The 12119-nt window shown below is 43.0% G+C and overlaps 1 protein-coding gene and 1 pseudogene across 1 annotated transcript in view; one reads left to right on the forward strand and one right to left on the reverse strand.

Annotated features, from left to right (window-relative positions):
* LOC102510861 overlaps positions 1-12119 on the reverse strand; it is a 125565-nt gene that overhangs the window by 62013 nt on the left and 51433 nt on the right. The gene's annotated exons all lie outside the window — the stretch shown is intronic.
* On the forward strand, positions 8977-9994 carry LOC102510633 (annotated as a pseudogene).

The raw sequence follows: 12119 nt of genomic DNA on the forward strand, positions 1-12119 counted from the left end.
TATAAACTGTACAACATATGCGATAAGAGAGTATTGATCTTATTTAATTTCTTTTAATTATCTAGCACTTTGTCATAGATGTGGCTATTCACAATTAATAAATATCATAATGTGTGGGTAGACCTAACTTTAAATTGCTTGATCTTATCAATTCTTGCCCCAAAGCTAGAGTTTTTAAAGATCAAACTTTATTCTATTTACCTTTCAACTAGTCCATTTACATTAGAAAGATGCTAAGAGTTTTAGGGAAAAACTTGAAAGCACACATCTTATATGTAATTTCAAAAGCAAAAAATAAATTAAAAACTGGGTGGTAACCAGTTTTGCTACCATATATTTATCTTTAAGGTAGGAGCAAAACTTTCTAGAGAATGACATTTGGCTACAATATTTATATACTGTAAAAATGTAAAAGAATTTTCAGTTTATAAATGGTATTTCAAATGCCAAAGAATAAAAAACAGAATTGAGAATCCTATTTCAGTTTTATGAAATAACTCTTTAGACACAGCAGATTTTCAGAGCAAATTATTTAAAATTAAAATAATCCATAAATGAGGTGTAAAGAAAATAATTTTAATTAAAAACTTCCTAATTCCATAGGTGCATCAGTAAAAGCACCCAAGGAGCAACAGTAGTTCTCTCTCTTCGTGTGAGTGCTGACTGGGTTTGCTCTGAGCATCACTGCAGCCTTTGACTCCTTTCAGCTGAGGAAAGGCTTTATGAGTCATGTTTCTTCCAGGGATATGGAGCTCTCAGAATTATTAACTACAATGACAGAGTCAAAGTCAAAACCCATTCAACAAATATCAGTGTGCTGCTCAGACTGAGAGAACAGGTGCCTGAACTGGCATCTGAAGAAAACCCCAGAGGGAGCCCGGCACCGGGCTCCACGCCCCGGCTCAGCAGTCCTGGGGTCTCGCATTGCATCACAACTCAGAGAGGGCAGGCAGCCCTGGAGGTCACTGAAACCTCTCACGTTCATTATTCACACAGAGCAAATGGGCTTAAAACCCCCATTTCCTTCTGCAGGGGCAATTTACAGAGATAAAGACTGTCATCTAGCAACTAAGAAGCAAGGTGCTTTACAGGAAAAACAGAATTGTCAGGTTTCTTAAACAGTAATGAAGCACCAGAGTTAGCACAGCAAAGTTCTGATGAAACTTAAACATGGACAGGTGACCTGACCGGTTTCTCTCTATGTCCTCTGAAGCATCTTGACATCAGACTCTTATAAATGGTATAAATAGAATAGAATAACATAAACTTGTCACCTCATCCTTTGATGATTTTGGCATGAGACGGTATTCAGCAGCCACAGGGCAATGACCCATGTAAACATATAACTTTTATCACAGTGGAGACAACATGAGGTATAAAGTCAAACAGATCTATGTTCAAATCCTGGCTCTTACCCTTTTATCAGTTTTTTGACCTTAAGCTAGTGATATCCTGTAAACATCATTTTCTTATCAGTTAAATATTATAATAATTACTTTAAAGGATTATTCTAAGTGTTGCATAAGATAATACAGTAAAAGAATAGGTGCACAGAAGATTGGCAATTAATTCTGCTTTCCTGAACCCATTTTATGGCCAGTTATTCAGCCTCTTATGACACAGACAAACATCATCTAAAGAAAGAACGAGTCCCTAAGTAAACTTATGACAAAGAGTCAGTGATTCCAAGAGTAAGTGGAATCACTGCTGAGTGCTTGACCTCAATTACTTCCAAATATTGTCACCTCCCAATTAGTGTATTACATTTTCTAGCTTCCAGACAATTCACTGGCAACAAGGAAATGAGAAGGTGTGAAATTTAAATCAATCTATTTCACCATTGCATTTCCAAGCTGTAAAAGCAGCTGTTTTTAAATCACCCAGTTCATCAGGTTTTCTGCTTATTATTGGTTCGCAGCTTAAGAAAAATAGAAAATCACTATAATTTGATAGACACGAGTATCTACCTTGAATTATTATAGCTGGAATCTTAATATATAGAGCAATGTTGTATGTGTTGTATCATTGTTGATTGTGTAGAATACTTTTTGTCCAGGTTTTCTTTGGCATTATCATATATAACAGAGAATTCAGTAAGATATGGCCTGGAGATGAGAACTAGAAAAATCTGATACGTTAGCTCAGATTAGAACTTAGTCATGTTAGAAAAAGTGTCACAAAAATAATGAAAAGATATTATAAATATTTTTCTTAATTATATCTCACTTTATTTCTCTTTACCGCTCTTTATTTTTCTTCATCGTATTCACTATCAGCTAATCATTACACAGTAATGAACATTCAGCTGAGCCCACCACGCCTCTCCAAGTCCCCTAGCATGATGTAGGTTTCTGCTCTAAAAAAAGAAGCTGGGAAAACCTGTTTTATGACATTACCCTTAAGAAAATCTTTACTCTTATGATAATGACCAATCTAGCCATATTTCTGAAAAGCACAGGAATGGATATATGAAATGAAGTTCTCAACTAATGTTATAGTCTTATTTCTCCTCCAGGAGGAGCAAACTTTCATGTATGATGCAGGGCTGCTTCACTTGAAGAGGGACGTCATTTTATATTTGGAAAAAGTCTCAAAAATCAGCAAACTATTTGATTTTACAGAGATGAACACTATGCCCTAGATGGCCTGAGTATGTTATCACAAAATAACCAGAAACAGACCTGAGCCTGGAACCCAGGAATAAACTGTTTCATTTTCTGCTTAGACCACACTCCAGAAAACATTCTTCTTATTCGCAATTTCAAATGCTAAGTTATTTTCAAAAGTATAGTAGGAGTATGTGTAAGTAAAATTTGCAAATGATTTTATACTCAAAAGAGCAATTGCTAACCACAATTATAAGTGTTTCCTATTATTGTAGGAGGTGCATATTTGTGCAGGGAAGAAAGTCATAAAATTTGGCCTCCTTATTAACAGAATAAAAAAATTTTGTGGAAATTAAACTAACGCTTTATCCAACCAAAGCAACTGAAGAATATTATTTGATTTTAGGAAAGCTCTAACACATTAAAAACATCTTATCCATGTGACTGTTAGCTCAATCAGGCACATTCTCCTGCACAGAGCGGCCGCTGCTCACTACTGGAGTGGCTGCTGCGGGCTCAGCTCCTTGGCTGGACACACAACGACACAGATTCTGAGACACCTGTATTCAGTTCCACCTCAAGGCTGACTTTCTTGGCAAAGTCTGAATAGAAGAAAGCATCCGCTTCCACCTGCCTGGATTCCCCTGCAGGCTGAGAAACAGGGCAGCCTAGCGAGCGGGCAGATGGAAAGGGAAATCACTTTGTCACAATTTTAAGACAAATAAGAGAGAAAGGGATCTGACATCCTAATCAAATCTTCTTACCTCCTGAACAGCATCTGATTATTTTTTCAGAGTTTCTACAACAGCAGATTGAGATTCTGGGTTAGAAAGGAAGAAGACAATATATTTAATAGCAAATTTTCTCATTTCTTTGATCAGAAAACAAAACTAACTAAAATATATCTTTTAACCATAAGTACCCAAAATATGCAGGTTATCTCCCAGTTATATCTCCATGTTATAAGACAAGACTGCTTTTCTGCATATTTAACACACAAAATATATAACCCTAATGTCACCAGTTATTTTTAAAATCAGATTAGCACTATGCCCTTCTTTACACATCAATCATGGTTATTTCCCTCAATTGCTAGTTTGTTTTGGGGCCAGGAAGTACCTGCAAAGACATTCACTTTTTATATTAGCCACTTAAGTTTGTACAATGATAGAAGCCAACTCACCAGTCCTGAAGGACGGAATGATGAACGTCTTATCTGACTATTTGACAATCCACCTTCCACTTTAATGAGAGAGAATGAACACTCACCAAGAGGCACTGAGTAATAAGAGATTTTGCTCCTTTAAGTTTGTCATTTGAGAATCTACAAGACTGCAAATTCTTCATGTTGGAAAACCTAAAGGACACCCAAGTCCACATTTTGGTTTGGTTTTTTTAAACTCAGGATACTTTCTTCTAAGTGAAGCTTGCATGGTAGTTTGAAAACAAAAACATAACAGAGCCTCCAGGAACCCCCAGGGCTGCGTGGATCAGTCTGAAAATGACTCATCATGTCCATCCTGGGCATTTGCAGTGAGAGACCAGAGGCCCAGAACACAAGCATCTGGGCCAGATGAAGACTAGAGTCTGTCTCCTGTCACATTGCTCCCCACCGCAAACTGGCACGCAGACCAGACACCTGATGAGACACAGCAGTCTCTCTTGGGGACACTTTAGACATTTCCACTTTAGTAGAATTTTAGTTGATGTATGTGACAATGTATAGGAAAAATAAGAGGCACTTATTTAAATCATACAGTATATTGTTAAACTATGTTGAAAGTTTTCACTTCACGTAGATTAAAGCACCATCTCCACACGGGCCCAAGGGCCTTCTTTCGTCCACCCGCACCCCGACCTCTCTAACCACCTCTGCTCCAGCCGCACGGCCTTCCTGCTGCCTTTGGATGCACCAGTCACACTCCCTGCACCAGATCTCTGCAGCAGGGGCATCTGCACACCCCTGCTCCCTGCCCCCTTCCTTCCGGGCTCTGTGCAGTCCTCCTGGGCCCTCTATTCAGCAGCAGCCCCGCCAGCTCCCCAGCTCTCCCCATTCCCTGGTGATTCCTTCACAGTGTGGCTCCTCAAATGAAATACAACTCAATTCACTTGTTTGCTGATTTATTTATCAAATCCTATGAAGACAGAGATTTTGTAGATTTTTTTCCCCCTTATTGAACCCCTAGCATCAAGAATAGTGCCTGGCACACAGCAGATGTTTAAAGTATCTGTTGCGTACTTGTAGGAGGGAATGAGAGGTCAAAAGAATGATCCAGTGATTCCAACCACGGAATTGGGAGCCACCAGGAAGAGAGCGAGCTGAGCAGGGAGGGAGGGGCAGGGATCAGACAGAAGGCACAGGCACCACCTGAGCTCTGAGTCTCTTTCAGAACAAAAATCACCGAGAAGACCAGGAAATAGTCACTCACCAACAGGCATCACTGTGGCACAGAATTAGCAAGTGGCCTTAAAATACAAGCCCTTTCGCAGACAAATACTGTTTCACTGAGTTAAGTAAAAGGGCTTCTTTTCTCTTATACTGACAAATCTCGACTCTGAAATTAACACCTGAGTTAGCCAATTTGGAAGAAAGATCATTAACAGCAGGGCTAGGAAGAGTTAATATTAAATCCTGTCCAGACTGGAACATTTTTATTTTCTGCTGTTTTTAGTCACCTCCAAATCCTCCCAAGTACAATAGACTTGAGAAAAGGCCCTGGGGCTTTGCACTGATGAGAAAGTGTTCCCTTCCTCCTCTCTATGTGGATAGTGCAGGAGGAGCTCACAGGGTCCCCTGGTGGAACACTAACAGCCCTAGACCTGGTGACCTGCCCCCAAAAGCAAACTCCTGGACTCTGACGGTGAACAAGAATGTGTAAAGCTGACCAGAACAATGAACTAGAAAGATTTATCAGTCGATATTTTGAACACTGACATCTAAACAGTGGATTTCCCTCTGAATCAGTGTGACCTGAATTGAATTGATTTTCCCATCCCCATCCCTTTCACTATACTTCTTATTTCCTTGAATCAGTGTGTTACAACATCTAGGAGAATCTTATACATGAAAATATTCTCTTCAAAATCAGAAGCTGAACTATAGGAGTTCTAGAGGGTCAAGATTTTAAGGTGAAAGAAACATACAGAATAACTGTACTACAAAGTAAGGGGGGAATTAATGAGAATAGTCAGAGAAGAAAGAAAAATGAATGTTGAGGAGAAAGAAGATAGTAGAGAGTAAAAGTAAGAAAGAGGGAAGAAAAGGAAGGGAAAGAGAAACAGTAAAGATAAGATTGAGAAATTGCAAAACGTGGAACAAGCAGAGAGAAGAGAGCATGCTGGGGGCCGATGACCAGGAAGCTGGCTTGAGTAACGGCTCAGGTCTGGAGTAGGTGGGCAAGAGTGTGTGAGGAACCCACTCAGCTCTACAGCATCCTCAGGATCCTCGCCCCTCATGCAGACTCCCACGTTCTCCTCTCCCAGGGCCCAGGAGCACTTTCGGGAACTGCCTTCTACTCCAGAGCCGGCAGCTGGGTCCCATTCATTAACCAGGATGGTGGCTTTTAAAGAGTAACTGGTGACCTTACAGGGCAACATCTGCCAACTCCACTCTCCCTTCTTAAGAATCAGGAAACAAGCCTGGTTTGAACAAACATTACTGTGACACAAAGTAAGAGAACGAGCAGCCCTGACAGAACATTAAATGTTCCATTTCTTTTTTTTTTTTAAGTTCCCTCACAAAAATGCCTGGGCCCCCCCAACAACTCCAAATACGTTTCAGAAATGATTTCTTCATCACCACAAATAAGCCTATGACTTACAAAACAAAATGTACCTGGATGAGTTTCACATTTGCAGAGAGGACAGCAAGAAAAATGAAGAGGATGGGCTGTTCTGCAATGAATGGAAAATAAGCCACCCCTTTAACATATACAAATTATACCTTATGAAAATGAATGACGCAGTCTCTAACAAGTTCTACTTTTTTTTTTTTTGGATGAAGCAGAAAAGAGTTTTATTTCTTTGCCAGGCAAAGGAGCTCACAGCCGGCTAGTGCCTCCAAGACAGTGAACCTGCCAAGGATAGAAGGAAGGGGGTTTTACAGTAAAAGTTCAAGAGTTCAAGGGGCGGCCCTAGTTTCCATAGAGACCGCATACAGGGTAACAGATTGTTGCAATGTTGTCCTTGTTTTGCAGAAGCAGCTCTTACTTCCATCAGGCATGTTGTTATGGGCATGTTTACCTCTGGCCTTGGGAATCTCCTAATATTGTTGTGCCTACAACAAAGGGTATTTAGGAAGGGAGCCTATGGAAAAGTGCTCTAGAGAAAAACTTGTGCAGTTTAGATGCAGATTGATATATGTTTCTAGGACTGAAGTAGGCTGAGACCTGGGCCCTCTTGCTGCAGTCCCTGCACCTCAAGTAACGAAATACAAAGAAACCACAAGAGACTACAAACAAGTGCCTGTGTGTGCAGTTGCAGTGAGTCATGAACAATAAGAGACAGAAAACAGAAACCCAATTGACATTTCTGAGGTGTTGGGGGCAAAAGCACACAGCCCCACCAGGGGGCTGGGCAGACCACCCAACCACCCCTCCTCTCCAGTCCCACCCTGGTGGGCCAGAGCAGGAAAAGTGCCATCTAAACCCTTGAACACTTAAGCAGTTACAAATACCAGATGGTCGCCGATGACAATATTCCCCACTGTGAATTCCTTCCATATCTATGGAAAGTAGGAAACGGGCATCATTCTCCCCTAGCTGCTTCCTAATGAACTGGGGTTTCATCTGAGTTTTTTCTGATGGAAAAATGTACGTGTTCACGCTGTTTAGCAGGGGGGTGTGTTAGAGACGTCACCGTAGTTTTACAAAGGCAGGGAACACAGTGCACCGTAAGCTAAAAAACATATAAAACCCTGGAATAACATTGATGAGCACAAGCAATAGCTGAAATATTCCTGAAAACATAGAGCACAGCTTTTAGGAATTGAAAACAAACTTGGAAACCAATGAGGGGCGTCAGAGAGAACTTCAGGGGCATTTGTGTCAGCACCGTCAACATTCTGAATCTAGCTTTTTACATCATCAAGAAGGGAAGGGGCATTTCCAGAGTCATCAGGGATGTGAACACAGCGCATGGCAGGAGTAACCACACCGGTTTCTCCCTGAGAAGCCGTCAGTATGTCTAATGCCACTTGGTTCTGTAAATCTGCCTCCCACATTAGGGGGAACTCCATGTTCAGTACTGTAAAACTGCTGATTATCATTCAGGGCTTTTGTGTGAAGTTAGCCAAGGCCTCTACGTGCAGGGTCACCTTCTTCAATCCTATATTTGGGACAAAGAAGTTGAGTAGACAATCACACCACTTAAGAACAGATATCCTCCATCCGGTATGGATATAAGGTAGGCTAGCAAACTTTACTGTGGTAATGTCACATATCAGTGACCTTGTGCCCAAGGAAAACCCAAGGCACATCTACCAATCCTGGTGGTAGCCAGGGCCAAAGGCTAACCTGCAGGCCCAGTGGGCTCCATCTGGGGCTCTCCAGTAAATTCCTGATCAGTGAGTCCAGTCAGTGGCAAACAAGTCACTGCTGTTTAATATTACAAGATGATGGCACTGTTCAGTCCTTACTAAAGCCCATATATTGGGTGGAATTTGGCCAATGTTGGAAGGAGTGATTCCTTTGTTCCCAACATAAAGAGGCCAAACCACGTGGCCTGCCATAGTCAGGAGTCAACCAAATGACCCCATCCCATACCTGATTAAGCATTCTAATGTGCGGCACAGAATCTGAACAAATCCATCTTACACCCAGTCTGCACTGCCAAGAGCTGTGCACTGCAGCACAAGTGAGGAGAGGGGCTGATGGAGCACACAGCGCCCTAGGCCCCCCACCCCCAACCTGGCCCAGCCAGCCACCCCGCACCCCCTCACTCTGACATGGCCACATAACTTGGCCACCTGGTTTTAGGGACTTTGTAAGGTTTTCTTTTTTCATTTGCTCATCTGTCAGGAAAAGAGACTCACTATTGGTTCTTCAGCCTCCAACTCACTGAGAAAAAAAGAGGAAATACTCCCAGTGCACTTCTAGAAGAGGTGCTGCCTTTAGTCCCAAACCCTGCAGAGTGTTCATCATCTGGGGACTTGCTCCAGACTTTCCTCTCCTTTTCTCATCTCATCCTGCCAATTGCCCAGAAGACAGACTGAAGTAGAGTTTGGATGGTGGGGGAGGGAGTCTGCATCGGGGCTGAGTTTATTTGCACATTGCAGAAAGAAGAGACTCCAGTGGAGAGAGGTTGGTGCAAAGCCACAATCACAAATTCAGATGCTGTAAGTCTGCTGGAGGGGCCACACTTACATGGCCTGATGGAGGCCAGAGCTCAGAGTGGCAGCGGGTCCCAGCCCTGTTGTAGGCACCCTTGATGGTGGCAGGCAGCATGGGGAGCCTGACCCCAGAGACACCCTCACCTAGCAGTTATGCATGCTGTCTCTGGATCTGATCAGAGACATCCAAAATACCAATGAGGACACAGAGGGCACTACAGTGGTCCCCAGATGGAGCTCAAGCCTGCTCCTTGCCCTCCACTCAGGAGAAACACAAGAGATTCCATGGACTGCCTGAGCACCACCAGTCCCGGGGCTCCAGGGCTCACAGGCCCAGGCTTCTGTGTGGGCTTCTCTGTCCAGGCCCATCAGTGTGGTCAGCTTGGGGTCTCAGAGCAGCATGAAGACAAGCACCAGAAGCAACCCCTCTGCACAGAGGTGGTTTAGATCATCCTCCTCCTTGGGATAATCAGGGCACAGCCCAAATCAGAGCACAAGCCAGGTGAGCTTAAGCCGCTGAGCAAGGGAGATTCAGGGCTGCACACCTGCAGGTGGCAGGACTGCAGCAAGTGCAAGTGTGAGGGGTGCACCCACCCAAAGCCTCTGCCGTCAGCCTGGATTTGGACAAGCGGTGCCTGCACCTGGAGCAGATCATGACTGACTGAGGGACCTGTGTGTGTGTGTTGTTCCAATGATGACGAGGACAACCTGCGTTCCTACAGCCAGTCTCACCCCTGCGCATGCTCGTCTGCCACAGTGTCATCTCCCTCTCCTTGTCCTGTCCATGGTGTAACTTTCAGCCAAAGGTTGCCCCAAATTGTGCCAGGGATGCTATGACCTGGTGAACGTGTCTGCGATGCTGTAAAAATTCACATAGGTTGCTGCAAAGCTCCCAATGTTTTTTCCAGACACAATGTGCTGTATCTCTGTTTACACAACACCACCTGTGTCTGAGAAAACCAACTTATGCCCCACTACATGGCACAGTCACAAAACTTCACGCAAATATGTTACACATTCAGAAGAATGAGGACCAATCAGCACATTTTCAGACCATATCCTGCCCCATGGAAGGCTTCACTGCAAGACACTGATGTCCCTTTGGACCCCATGTATAACACACAGTCACAGTAAAATTCAACCCATACTTTCCAGGCTTCTCACACATTGCTCAGTGCAAAGAGTATCTACATGAAGATCCACCACTTTGTAAAAAATGATTTGTTTTAAGACACTTTTTTAAGTTTGGCCTTGCTGGAACTTCTTATAAGGGATCTCAAGCTGAACTTTTGAAAGGCCTCCCAAGGCCAGGAAAGCCCCACCGCCAGCCCCCACCTGCAATGCCTGCAGACCCAGGTGCACTTTTCTCTTCTCATTTTCCAAAATATCCTGAGGTTCCCGCATCTGCCATGAAATGGCCTTCCTTATTTGCTTGGAAAGTCTCCTAGGAACCTAAGAGTTTCCAAATTCTGAATGTCTCAAGTAGGAAGAAAAGATAAAGGCTTCAGTTCTGTTTATAAAGGTGCAATTTACCAAATCACTGTAAGCCATAGTTAGCTTAAGAGGAAGGGCCCCTTACATCCTAATTCTGGCCAGGGGTCATGAGATCTCTGATTCTACTTTTCTTCTCCAAATAGCTTCCACGCAGCAGGGATTCCAAGGGGGTGCAGCTGAGAGGAAAGGGAGTGTCCCTGAAGTGAAAATGGCTGTGGCAGCTGCTGGGGCAGTCCCTCCTCCCTTCCCCACTCCCATCCCAGAGTCCCAACCCCCAGGGACAGAAAAGTACATGACAACTACGGAACAATGGGAGACAAGGGCCCTGGCAGAGGAGCCTCTCCAGGAGCCAGGCCCATCCAGCCCAGCGTGGCTCCCCAGGCCCCCCTGGGCACACCAAGGTCAGCGCTGCCGCTACTCACAGCAGCCCCCTCCCCAAACTCCATGGCGCTGGGGCCACTGACAAAGTGTATGAGTGGGAACGTGGGCCACCACAGAGGAGGCTGTGACTGAAGAGCTGAGCTGATGTGGGAACAAACTTTACATTTTAAGGAAATATGCACTTACATAAAATTATTAAACTACAGCTTCTTTAATGGTACACGTTAATTTGATTCAAATCTAGTCAATTTAATTGAAAGAGACTTCATTAAATTTCATTTAAACAGCATGACTTATGACTAGCTGCCTAACAAATGGTGGAGGTCTGTAATTCTGGTATACCACATCCTTCCACAAAGGAAGATGGGGTTAAACATGTAATTTCCCTAAAGGGGGCCAAACTTGTATTCTGCTTATTTGATTATTTAACAGTATGGATCTGCTGCTCATTGCCAGCAAAGGATAGCCACACATGAGGTTTAGCTTGCATATATAAGGGGGAAATTTGGGCTGATTTTTTAAGAAATTGAACATGGAGAACCATTTATAGGAGACATGGCTGATCTGTTCTACAGCATTTTTTCCCCTTGACCATGCAGTAAGTTGAGATGAATGCCATCAAACATGCCCTTGGCCCCTTATAGAATTTCTGCATTACCTCCATTAAACATGTGTTAGAGCACTGGGACTAAGCTTGGAAATGGGGTGATGATGCTGTATTTGCATTTCATCCCACAGAATCTCTTTTATTAAGAACCAGTAGAAACACTTCTTTTGGATACAGGAGGCCAGAAAAGTTGTTCTTCTGAGACTGTTGCTTTTAATCTCACGGACACATGGCATGATATAGAATTGTTCCCTCTCCCTTTCTACTTTCAACCTGAGAGATAAATTTGCAACTACCTTTAAAAACTGCCTAGTCCTTCTGAAATACATTCTGCTTCATTTTATTGTTCCATCCTAAATTCCTTTCATTTTAATCTATTTTCCTTTATAATTCTTTTGGACACTTTACATATTCATAAGCTGCTCAACCCCCCCCCCCCCCGCCTTTTTTTTTCTTTTTTGGAGCCAAAGTAGGTAACAATTCTTTCAGCCATCATGTAAATACAATTTTTAGGATTTCTACACAAAAAGTTTGTCATGTTTCTACCAACTCTCCTTCCATATTTTCCTCCAGGATTTTCTGTGCCCAAACAGCTTTTCTAAAATCAGCCCTCTATTCACTCTCTTGATCACTCATATTACTAAAGATAAGGGCCTTGATTTTCCAAAGATGCACCCAGAATGATCCAGTCTCTGTTCACACC

The sequence above is a fragment of the Camelus ferus genome, chromosome 11 (assembly GCF_009834535.1).
Source record: "Camelus ferus isolate YT-003-E chromosome 11, BCGSAC_Cfer_1.0, whole genome shotgun sequence".
Classification (NCBI taxonomy): Eukaryota; Metazoa; Chordata; class Mammalia; order Artiodactyla; family Camelidae; genus Camelus; species Camelus ferus.